General features: G+C 38.3%; 1 long non-coding RNA gene across 4 annotated transcripts in view; it reads left to right on the top strand.

Annotated features, from left to right (window-relative positions):
• Positions 1-13,142, top strand: part of LOC143272061 (uncharacterized) — a 53,433-nt gene that overhangs the window by 25,613 nt on the left and 14,678 nt on the right. For 2 of the 4 annotated variants that reach the window (XR_013049457.1, XR_013049456.1), the window contains exons 2-3: positions 7,550-7,644; positions 8,007-8,093. This is a non-coding gene — a long non-coding RNA (uncharacterized LOC143272061). Of the gene's footprint in view, positions 1-7,549; positions 7,645-8,003; positions 8,094-13,142 lie in introns of all 4 variants that reach the window. The other 2 variants (XR_013049455.1, XR_013049453.1) reach the window with 1 other exon arrangement.

The raw sequence follows: 13,142 nt of genomic DNA, 5'->3' as shown, positions 1-13,142 counted from the left end.
GACACGTGAATCGTATTGATCCAAAGCTGGATTGCATTTTGGTTATCTTACCTTCTAGGCGTTCTCCTACTGGAATATTAATGCAGAGGGAAGATATTATATTGGAATGGATATTTTTACCAAATAAACCAAATAAAAAATTAAAAACTTATGTGGAAAAAATCTCTGACTTGATTTACAAAGGAAAATTGAGACTTCGTCAATTAGCAGGCATAGACCCAGCAGAAATTGTCGTACCATTAACTAAGGAGGACATTGAAAAATTATGGACAGAAAGTGAACCTTGGCAAAGAGCTTGCAGTAATTTTTTGGGAGAAATTAACAGCAAATATCCCAAAAGCAATAGAATTGATCTTATAAAGAGAGCTGAATGGATCTTGCCTCGAATTGTACGGCAAAAACCCATATCTGGAGTTCGTACATTTTATACAGATGCCAACAAAGAAGGAAAGGCAGGTTACAAATCAGAAAATTTAAGTAAAGTGGTTCAAAGTCCGTATAATTCAGTTCAAAAATCAGAATTGTATGCTATTCTGTTGGTATTAATGGATTTTTCAGAACCTCTCAACATAGTAACTGACTCTCAGTATGCTGAAAGAGTGGTGTTACATATTGAGACTGCAGAATTTATCCCTGATGCTTCAGAATTAACTTCACTATTTATTCAATTACAAGATACAATCAGGAAAAGGAATCATCCTTTATATATAACTCACATTCGATCCCATACTGGTCTGCCAGGCCCTCTAGCACAAGGCAATGAAGAGATTGATAAATTATTGATAGGAAATGTGCTGGAGGCCTCAGAATTTCATAAAAAACATCACGTTAATAGTAAAGGTTTAAAAAAGGATTTTTCCATAACCTGGCAACAAGCCAAAGAAATAATAAAGAAATGTCCTACTTGTTCCTTCTACAATCAGACGCCATTACCAGCAGGATGTAACCCAAAGGGTACTCAGAGAAATGAAATCTGGCAGATGGACGTGTTTCACTTTGCAGAATTTGGAAAATTGAAATATGTACACCACACTATCGATACTTATTCAGGATTTCAATGGGCAACTGCTTTGAGTTCTGAAAAAGCTGATTCTGTAATCACTCATTTGCTAGAAGTTATGGCCATCATGGGTATACCTGCACAAATCAAAACTGACAATGCTCCATCATATGTCTCTGTTAAAATGAAACAGTTTTTTGCTTATTACAATATAAAGCATATTACAGGCATACCACATAATCCTACAGGTCAAGCAGTTATAGAAAGATCAAACAGAACTCTAAAGGATATGTTAAATAAACAGAAATGGGTAACAAAAACCCCCAGAAATAGACTGCATAATGCTCTTCTAACTTTGAATTTTCTGAATGCCAATGAGAAAGGAACAACAGCTGCAGAGAGACATTGGATAATAGAAAAAACTACAGAATTAAATCAGCCTATATACTTTAAGGATGTGCTGACCTCAGAATGGAAACCAGGGTATGTATTACATTGGGGACGTGGTTTTGCTTTTGTTTCTACAGGAGAAGATAAGCTGTGGGTACCATCAAAATTGATAAAGGTTCGATTTGAACAAGAGAGACCTCTTAATTAGAGGAGGTGATAGTTCATCAACCAGCATGAACATCCAATTTAAACTAACTTGTATCAATAAAACATGCCTTTTCATTTCATCAGATAATAACTTGCCAAAAAGGAACATCCCCAAAATTAGTCTTGGGGAAAGGTTTTTGTTTTTGTCTTTTAGGAGAATGAAGGTTAAGGAATCTGAAGAACACTGGACAAATGAGACAACTGAAGAAAAGGGACAAATCATCTATCCCAAGAAACAGAGTGAAACGGTGTATGGGTATATATTATCTAAAAAAAAAATTTTTATGTCTTCCTAAATGTTTGTTTCTGCTTTTCTCTAAAGATTTAACACTATTGGTCTTCTAACAGTCCCAGTTCAATTAAAAATTAAAGCTGACTTTGGAGTTGGAGAATGGCTCTCTCCTTCTTTAAAATCAAGCATGTTGTTAAAAGGAAAATGCAAACTCCCTGTATCATGCCAGAATAAGAGCCATTTCTGCTATGGTACAGGACAAAAGCAAAATTAATTAAGGGACTATTCTATTACTAATCTCAACTCTTTGATTCTATTCTGATTCTTTAAACTGTTCTCAAAGTATAAATTTTATATCAAAATTTACAAGATTAATATATATATATACATTTTAAACTTTGTTAAGATATGAATGGTCACATAGAGTACTAACTAATTCTAGAAAAAAAGGCTAGCTGCATATATATGTTTTTGTGTTCGAGTCTCTTATCAGTTTTCTGCAGGAAATCATGGCCAGGCCTAACATCAACTGAAGTCTCCAGAAAGAAGATGGGGCCCCACAACAACAGCAATTCCACGTGGACAATAATAATATCATTAAGCTGACAAACATCATCCATAGATCAGCTTTGAACTACAAGGTGCTCAGAGCAAATTTGAGATGACTAGCTGAGATGATCCAGTCTCAAAGACTACTTGAATAAGGACTTGAGATAAACCCTGAACTTTGGCATTATACACAGACTGGATAATGAAGGATATAGTTACCTCTCCTAGAATTTGACAATTAACCTAAAATTTTTCTTTCAGGATAAAGAAAACTTCGCCCATACCCAGCAGGAAGCAATTTTAAGAATACGACGCCCACATTCCCAAAGAGGTGGTGTGGGGCGGGTGGTTTTTTGGTCTTTTTAATGGGTTTTGGGTCTGGGATAATTTTCAGTATTTAGGGGGGTTGGTTACAAGTTATTGTCAAGGGTTAGGAAAAAGGCTAAGCAAAGGAGATTAGATTTAAAGTTTTTGTTTAAAAAAAAAAAAGGAGAAAGAAAGAAAAGAAAAAGACAATTACTAGTTTTAAATACTTTACATTGGATTGAATTGTTTTATATTGTACACAAATTTGAAACTGATATTGTTAGAAAATGCTATATGTATATTTCTAATTGTATTTATTCCATCCATTTAACAATGTAATGCAAATTTCTGATCCTTGAATGTTATTATTATCAACTATCAGGATATAAAGAAATGAAAGCTAGTAGTTAGACATTATCATAGAACTTGTAGTCATATTAGATATGTTTTAAAAATTGAGCAGAGATGTTTTAGACAGGTCATCTTCAAACCCTTCAGAGATCTACAGAATATGGCATTTAAAATGTTTTAATAACTTAGAAAATTTTTCTTTTTTGAGACATGTCGGCTCCTGGCAGTACCAATCTACTTTAGAGAAAATATGGGCATTGAAGAAACTGCATATGGAGTCAACTTTCATTCTGGCAAAAGTTAGCCACTGGACAACAAAGTATCCTCGAATCAACAGGACAAAATGGACAGACAGATCACGAAACAAGGGACTACTGATTCTTGCCAAAACAAGTGTGGTTATGGCTTTATCAAAAGGCATCTTCTGAGGCCAGGACAATATGGCCCCATCCCTGAAGTGGCCTTCGCATCCGGAAAAGGTACGGTGCCCTTTTCTTCGAAGGCAGCTTAACAGGCAGAGGGCCGATGGATTCTGTTGTACAATGGAACAGCAGCTGAAAGCTCATGCCTCTCAAAAGTAGACTGGCATTTAATAGAGGGATGTGGAGAAGAAGGGGATGCTGAGATGAAGCCATATATACACAGCCAAGAAGAATGGACAGCTGAATTAAAAAACTGTCAACAATTTCCAGAATTTAAAATCCTGAATCATGACAGGACACTAGTGGAATTCAGGTGTTTCTGGTACGTGGACTGCTCTCACCCAATGTGAGGTTGAACTGTTGACCTTGTGTACATCCTACTTCACAAATGAGTCTGTCAGATACACTAAGCCTATAGGCTGGAGATGATGCCCCAACACTGCGGAGAAACCTCAGGTGACTGCCCAGGCAGCTGGCTGTTTCTGTCAACTCACAAAATTTTTTTGGAAGTTGCTTGCATGCACTTCCTGTTTTTATTTTTGTTAGCTAATATTATTCCCTTCTTGGGTCTCTGAGGGAGTTGAAGATTAGTTAGTTATGGTTGAAGATTAGTTAGTTATAGTTGAAAATTAATTAGGATAGAAAGTACATTAGATACATCTTGGAATTATCAAAATAGGATAGATAATGGAATTATTTTCTCTGATTCGTCAAATACCTGTTTAGGTATTTATTACTTGTATATATTGTATATAGTTATTGTACTTTTGTATATAGTTTTTCTTTTGTTAGTCATAACCTTTTGCTTTTTTTTCTTTTTATTAAAATAGAAAAGGGGAAATGTGGTGGTAATCTAATTGTATTGAAATATTATTTTGATTTGTACTGAAATATTAATTTGATTGTATGTTAATAAATAAAGTTGTCTGGGGGTCAGAGCTATTAGAGCCATAGCAAGAGTGTGGCGGTGGTGGCACACGCCTTTAATCCCATAGATATCTGTGTGTTCAGGGTCAGAGCTATTAGAGCCATAGCAAGAGTGTAGCGGTGGTGGCACACGCCTTTAATCCCATAAGATCTCTGTGTGTTCAGGGATACAGCCAGCATTGGAGACATATGCCTTTAAGACCTAGGGGGCTGTACATTCAGACAGTGACGAGGCAGTCATGTGTTTGGGTTTACAACCAATGAGAAGGCAGAACAACATACTTTAAAAATACGAACCGAGAGGAAGTAGCTCTCTTTTCGCGAAGCTGGGACAGCAGGAGGAAGGGTGAGATTTTAGCTCTGAGCTCTGACCTCTCGGCTTTCTCTTTTACATTGTTTCTGTGTTTCTTATTTAATAAGACGATTGGTTACATCTACATATTTGATTATTATATACATAATTCATTGTTATAATAAGATTGTATCATGTTTTATTTTATTTTATTTTATTTTACGATAACATTAAGTTCTACATAACAGCCACAGATTTCCTTGTTCTCCCCCCTCCCACACCCTCCCCTTCCCCCTAGCCCACCCCCCATTCCCACCTGCTCCAGGGCAAAGCCTCCCCCGAGGACTGAGATCGACCTCGTAGACTCAGTCCATGCAGGTCCAGTCCCCTCCTCCCAGACTAAGCCAAGCGTCCCTGCATAAGTTCCAGGATTCAAACAGCTAACTCATGCAATGAGCCCAGGACCTGGTACCACTGCCTAGATGCCTCCCAAACAGATCAAGCCAATCAACTGTCTCACCTATTCAGAGGGCCTGATCCAGTTGGGGGCCCCTCAGACTTTGGTTCATAGTTCATGTGTTTCCATTCATTTGGCTATTTGTCCTTGTGCTTTATCCAACCTTGGTTTCAACAATTCTCGCTCATATAAACCCTCCTCTTTCTTGATAATTAGACTCCTGGAGCTCCACCCAGGGCCTAGCCGTGGATGTCTGCATCCAGATTCCTCAGTCCTTGGATGGGGTTTATGGCACAACTATTAGGGTGTTTGGCCACCCCATCACCAGAGTAGGTCAGTCCCAGCTGTCTCTCGATCATTGCCAGCAGTCTTTTGTTGGGGTATCTTTGTGGATTTCTGTGGGCCTCTTTAGCACTTTGTTTCTTCCTTTTCTCATGTGGTCTTCATTTACCATGGTCTCCTATTCCTTGTTCTCCCTCTCTGTTCTTGATCCAGTTGGGATCTCCTGCTCTCTTTCCCTCGACCCTCGCCCTTCATTGCTCCCACTCATGCCCAGGTTGTTCATGTAGATCTCAGCCATTTCTCTGTCATTGGGTGATCCTAGTGTCTTTCTTGAGGTCCTGTTTTCCAGGTAGCCTCACTGGTGATGTGAGTAGCAGTCCAGTCATCCTTGTTCCACATCTAGTATCCTCCTATGAGTGAGTACATACCATATTTGTCCTTCTGAGTCTGGGTTACCTCACTCAGGATGATTTTTTTCTAGATCCATCCATTTGCCTGCAAACCTCATGATGTTATTGTTTTTCTCTGCTGAGTAGTATTCCATTGTATATATGTGCCACAATTTATTTATCCATTCTTCAGTTGAAGGGCATCTAGGTGGTTTCCAGGTTTTGGCTATTACAAACAATGCTGATATGAACATAGCTGAGCAAGTGCTTAAAGAGCACATTTTAAAGGCCAAATTTCCTCCCTTAGGACCTCACTTCCTCAAAGTCCCATCACTTCCTGATAGCTCCACAGGTTGTCAAACCCTTAACATAGAGGGCTTTGGAGACATTGAAGGTCAAAGCTTTAGCTCCTGGGTCTTACTCTTTGCTTTGCATTCTAAAGAGAAGCTTGTTTGCAATGTTCCTGTAGCCTTCCCCTTGCCCTGACTCTATGCTTCAGTTCTGCCACATTCAGAATAGGAATTCTTAAAACTTCGTAGGTCTACCTATGATGAATGTCAGATCTGCATGCCCTATTGGCCAACTATCCCAGGATAACTCTCCACTAACTGAGTTCTTCACATCTGAGGGGTGAATTGATCAAAGAACTATCAGATTGAGAGTGTTATTTACCAAAAATGATTTTCCTTAAATTCTGGGTGTCTGAACTACCCATTCTGTTCCACTGTAATCCTCCACCTTCCTGACAGCTTTACTGATAAGCATATTTCTCCAGTCATACAATGGCTGTTACATGACTGTCTCTCGATTTAGGACACTGCTCACCTAAACATAAAGAAGTTCATTTAATGCTTCATACAGTATATATCAAATCAGGATCTGTTTCTTGTTTATCTTCTTCCACTACTTCTAAGAATGACTTCCAAACTTGAGGTCTCCTTTCCTAGATAAGCTCTAATGCCTGGCACATAGATGGCACTCAATACAAGTTAGTCATCCTAAAAAAAACTAGAGTTTGAATACCCAATTACTTAAATTGAACATTAGCCACTCTCTCTCTAAAAAGGCATTATAAATACTCCCAAGAAAGAGGTGAAGAGAAGGAAAGAAGGGGGAAGAAAGGGAAGAATTGAGAGATTAAGGGGACAGGTAAGGATGGAAAGAGAAGCATCCTCAAGGTAGCTGATGCATAGTAGACACTAAACTAAATGTGATCTGAGAGTCTGCTTTGACCAGGATATCTCTGCATTAAACCATTTCCCTTTCTCATATCTGCTTTTTCATTCAAAATCATAAGTGATTATCCAAAGAAAGCCCCAGGGGCTTGTGACATTCCTCAGTTAACTAAACTCAGCATTTAATAATCTCAGAAATATTCCTGGATAAAAATAGAATAAGCCACGAAGAACCCTCAGCTCAGGGGGGAACTACATTCTCCATAGGATCTATGGACCCCATTGATTATCTTACTATATGACTCAGGGGACCCCAGAACCTGACACAACATTTTGATTTCTCTGGCACAGAAGCAACGAAACTTATAATATCCAACAGTACAACATCTGCTTGTCTAGTCTGTTCTCTATAAATTAGACTTTTAAGACTGTTATTTTCACATTGATGAATATGTAAGACAGTCAGCATAAAGAAGACTTGATTTCCTGGCTCATAGTACGTACCTACAGAGTCTCTGGTGTTGAATAGATACAAAGGTAATATTCTCCCCCAACCTTTTATTTTGAAAGATGTTCAAGTGTGGGAAGGTCTGAAAGAGTTGGACAGCCAGCACTTCTGCAGCTGGATACGCCAATCATAAACAGTTTAGCTGACTCATCTGACGGTAAGCTGCAGACTTCAAACCCTAAAGACATCATTAGGCGTCTGCAAGGGCAAGGACATTCTCCTGCATCACTACAGGGTTATCTGAGCCACGACAATTAAGGATTGTTTAAAACTTAATTTTAAACCAAAATTTCTAAGTGTGTTTGCTCTAGAGAATTGCTGACCTTTGCCCATACTGATGATCTGTACCCAGAATCCTTCTACATCCACTGCCAGAATCTGAAGAGTAGGCAATGCGTAACAAAGAACAGTTTTTGTCTTGCCCAAACTCGGGTTTTAATACTAGCTTTGGAGTTTCCTTTCCATGAATTTGACCACATTTAACCACAGCTAACTTCCTCTCTCTTTTGGTAAAAGCAGTAAGAACAGACATGTCATTAATCTACGTTAAGAATAAGAGAAGAACTGAATAGAATATGGATCAGGCTGGCATATCGTTGATCTTCAGTAAGTATTTGCTTTCTTTCTATGTGGTCAGTACAAAACAACATGAAAGCACCAAAACAAAACAAAAAACAAAACAACAACAACAACAACAACAAAAACGAAACCACCAAAAATCACCCTTGGAATTTTCATAGAAAAAAAAGCAAAAATAGAAAATAGCAAATAGCAACAATGATCAAAATAAGCCCTTCATAAGGTGTCAAACAGAGCACTGGAAAGGGTCTGAGTGATAAGGTCCTTCTACATGGGTTTGCTCGGGTTGTCTGATATCATGGCAGAAACTGTCGCATCTCTGATTGAAGACTGAGTTGGGGCTTTAGGGATACATGTGCATATATTTGCTTATTTTATTTCAGCAATTAACCTGCATTTTTAGATTATATTTTAATTACGCTATTTCTTTCCTTTTCCTCCCACCAAACCCTCCATACACACCCCTACCCTCCACGCAATTCGTAGCCTCTTTTTCATCAATTGTTACTGCTGCATATATCTATGTACATATACATATATTCCCAAATACGGCCCATTGCGTCCATATAATGTTTATTGTATCTTGTGATTCTTAAACGTAAATAGTTACAGTGGAAGTGAGCAGCAGACCCCGCCTTCCTCCTGTTTCTATTTCAGGCCTAGCAATCAGCAGAATCAGTGCCAAGAGAGACCAGGGTTTTATGGATGTCTAAAAGATCCGAGCTTGTTGAGAGGTGTTCTTAGGAGACTGAAGAGAAAAGTGTCAGAGGCAGAGTTCAGATATTTTTAGCTCTTGTGTGGGGCAGACTCCATATAACGACCCAGCCCACACCTACTGTCACTCAGTGGTGTGCAAGGGTACCCTCTTTTACCACTCATCAAAAGGACAAAAAGAAGCTCAAAGAACCAAGCAGTGTCTTCTGGGATGGCTTAGCAAAAACACTGCCTTTTGAAGAGGCAGTTGTATGCTCTGGCCTCTTTTTTCCACTAGCACACATTACCCTCAGCAGACAGATATGGATATAGGATGATATGGAGTTTGGGGCAAAGCTGCAGGCTTATAATAATATGGAATCATACTTCAATAAAGCCCCTTAGCTGAGCATTTTAAACCATCTAACTCCATGTCTCCCTAGGCCTTTAGCAAATCTTCCCTCTGAACTATGATTCTTTACCTTTAAAGCATGATGTGTCTTGAATAAGGAACTGAGGCACCATCAAACGTTTTAAGTACATACTAGACTATATCCGCAATCCCATCCCCAAATCAGCAGAACATTAAATCTTTTTGAAAGTCCAAACAATGTCACTGTGACTTTCAATTAGTTTCCATTTCCATGCCGCCTCCAAACTTCCTGATTCCAGCTGGGATTGTGATCAAAAATGTAAAAACATATGTAGAAAAGTTATTCTCGTGGGACATCTGACTGGAAGCAGGAAGTGCTAACTATCTCACGGGACTGCCTGTTATCAAAACACACCCTGTCCAGCCTTGCCAAGACAAGAGCAGTTGTTTGTGAAACACTCAGATAAAGAGACTCTGGGAGAATCCAGTTACCAGCTCATCACAGGGAGACAGAAAAGTCCCTGGTAGGTCCCACTGCTTGGTAAGACCTTGTAAAATCTCCCTGGACCTCTGTATCCCTCACCAAACATGCAAACACAACAGACTTTAAAAGCCAACATGAATTATGTTCTATTACAGATGTGTGTAACAGAACATAAATAGATTTATAAATACATTTCAGCTGCTCTTGTCACAAAATAAAGTATGCAGGATAATAGATAGATTATCATGCTTCATCTAGGTTATAAATATAAAAACACTACAATTTTATCTTTAAAACCAATAATAACTTTAAAATGTCTGTTAAAATATTTAGAATTGAGCAAAATCCTATTATTATTATTATTATATTACTATTACTGTCACTGGTAAGCAGCTATATACTCAGAATAGTAACTGATAGAGGTTGCTGTGGGAATTACTCCACCCCTTTGCTCAGAGGAAATAATGGCCTTGCTCTTTAAATGTAAAATCACACCTTTAGTTTTGTTATAAGACTCGAAAATATTTAATGACGCTTTCCACATAAAAATCAAATTTCATGAAAATGCTTGATTTTAAAAAGTGCTCACCATTTTATTCTCTTATCTTTCAACTAGTAGAAATAGAAGTAAACTCATTTTCAAGTATTCTCCCTGTGAATTCTGAACTCATCTGTCCTAAAATCACTAGCACACAGCTGGTAACGGGGAAAAGGATACTTTTAACCTCAACTGGCATAAACGAGTGTATTTATTTTTAAGAAGTGAAATATAAACAGACATACTAAGAGCCAAGTGTTTTATGAATAAAAAAAAAGATTTTACACACACACACACACACACACACACACACACACACACACACACACACCTCCCAATGGGCCAAGGAGGATTTATGTGGATGTGAATTCTATTCACTGTTAGTATTAAGGAAGTGGTGGCTTTTTAACAAGTTACTCATGCCTGGAAAAAATCCCAGCTTTGCAAGTTATCCAGGATTCTTTGCCAACTGTCCGTGGGAATCATTGGGATGGGAAAAGTTCAAATTTGTTTTAAAAGAACTTGCTCAATGGAAAATTTGAAGAAGAAAAAAAAAGTCAAAGAAAATCAACAGCTCACTCTGTTAGGCTTCTTGTTAAGGAAGAGAAAAGTTTAGGCTTGCTTTATTTGTCTTTGGCATAATTTTAAAGAAAGGAGAAGAAAATGAATTTTCGTCTTATTCCATGAAGACATGGTAGGCTTTTATTTCTATTATCCAAGGACAGGAAGCCTCGCAGGCTTTGCTTAGACCGAGGCTGTCAGCAAAGGGCTAGAGAGCCCTCCGTCAGAGCCAGATGACTTGGTCTAGCTGCCAATCTTCCTTCTTGTTCTTTACTTACAACGTGACTACTTTCACTTTCCAACTACAAATGGTTAAAGAAGGCAGCATCAAAAGTCACTCAATCCGTCCACATTGGAAGCAATAATATAAACCTTTTCTGTACTCTTAGGAGGATCCAGCAAAGCTCCAAATCAGTGCCTCTCAGCCTTCTAATGCCGTGACCCACACTTTGAAAACCACTGCTCTGAGTACATTCCTCTTGATTAATTCTATTTTATTTGTGTGGGGGCAGGGCTAGAAGTCAACATTTAGTCTTTTCCTCCACTGTTCTCCACCCTATTTTCTCAGACAAGGTCTCTCGCTGAACCTGGCCTTCATGGTTTGGGCTAGGCTGACTAGCCAGAAAGGCCCTGAGATGGACCTATCTCCACAGTACCCTGTGGTCGGCTCCCAGAAGCACCCACATGCATGCTCATCTTTTATGGGGGTCTGGGGGTCTAAACTCAAGTCCTCATCTCACACACCAACCACTCTACCCACTGAGCTATTTACTCAGCCTCAAGTGTCTTTCTAGCTGCATCCTGTTTTTCTAGATACATCCTCACTTGAACCCTGGTGTATTCTTTTACAGATATGGAAACTGAGGCACAGTCTATACTTGATAAAGTAAATGGTAGAGCATCAGTGGAGACCCAGGGAAGCAGTTTCAATGCCCTTGCCTCAGCCTCTTAAGTTGTACTGCCTCTGAGAAAGCACATTCCACAAGTCTTTGTGGCAGAAAGCTCATTAGACCGCATTACCCATTAATGTGACAGAGCATTTGCAGAAAAGGGGCAGGGAAAATGGAAGCTTCCTGTTCTATTCATGATAAAATAGATTTTAAAGTCCCTATGCTTGAAGTCACCAGCCTAAAGAGCCAATTTGTCCAACTTCTGTTTTTCCCAGCAACACTTGGGTAGAAAGAGAAGTAACCAGACATGTGTGAGGGATGATCCTTAACTCAGCAAACCAACCAACTATCTTCCTCCCCAGAATGTATCTAGATGCTTAAAGATAATTGCCTTTTTTGTCTAGAAAAAAATAGATAGCAAAAGGAAACATTTAAATATGTCCTGTTTTCAACAGACAGTTAAGAAACTAGTTTTTACAGGTGGACATTGGGTTATAATGATTTGGAAGAGTTTTTCACTGTCTTAATACTCAAACATATAATTTTTAAAAAAAAATGAATCATTGAACATGTTCTAGAGATTAGGTCCATGAGTTATGTTTAGTATTCACTCTTATGAACAGCAGAAGTGCTTCGGGGTCTAATTTTCATGCCTGTGAATTTATATTCCTTGACTATTTTCAGGATTTAATATTCAGGTGATTGCTTTTGCTTGGCATGTTTGGAAAACACCACCAGCCCAGGTTCAAAGATTTCCATATATAAAAACAGCACCAAAACAAATATCCTCTACTAGGTTCTATTGATTTATTGAGCTTCAGAAATTGAATTTTAGATCTAGGTTTTGCCAACTTATAAAGCAGGAAGTCTTAATTTAATTTTTCCCTGGTGGGAAGTTAACTCTTCATCTGGGATAAGATACTTTAGTATTTTCAGAGATAGAATAAAGTGTATAAATTGCACCCAAGGTGATATTATTCATACTGTGCCTTTTTAAAAATGCCTTGATCCATAATATAAACACACATACTTTTTTTTTTTTGTAGTTTCCTGAGATAGGGTCTCTCTGTGTAACCACTGTGGCTGTCCTGGAATTCACTTTGTAAACAAGGATGGCCTCAAACTCATGGAGATCTGCTTGCCTCTGCCTCCCAAGAGCTTGAATTAAAAACATGTGCCACCACCGCCTGATAATACACACACATTTTTACCAAGCAGAACTTCACTAGAATTAACAGAACAAGGCCTCTGCCATTGGTTCCAGTTGTAGCTTTTAATGTAAAAATATTAGTGGGCATGGGTTTATTGTATTTAGTTGAAATTTACATATGCTTAAGCTTAAAAGGTAAAGTTAAGTTTTTAATTATTTTTAACAAATTTTCCCAAGAATCATCTCATTGTGAAAGAACAATCATGTTCTAGCATTTCAAAACTTAACAGTAATAGCAATGTTTTGAAGTCATTGCAGAATGCCATGTATGACACTTACTATCCACGTTGCTGTTAAAAGACACAAGCTGGTCACAGAATTTTAAAT

The sequence above is a fragment of the Peromyscus maniculatus genome, chromosome 1, assembly GCF_049852395.1.
Source record: "Peromyscus maniculatus bairdii isolate BWxNUB_F1_BW_parent chromosome 1, HU_Pman_BW_mat_3.1, whole genome shotgun sequence".
NCBI lineage: Eukaryota > Metazoa > Chordata > Mammalia > Rodentia > Cricetidae > Peromyscus > Peromyscus maniculatus.
The sequence above is the reverse complement of the archived record's forward strand: the minus strand, read 5'-3'. Positions and strand labels throughout refer to the sequence as shown.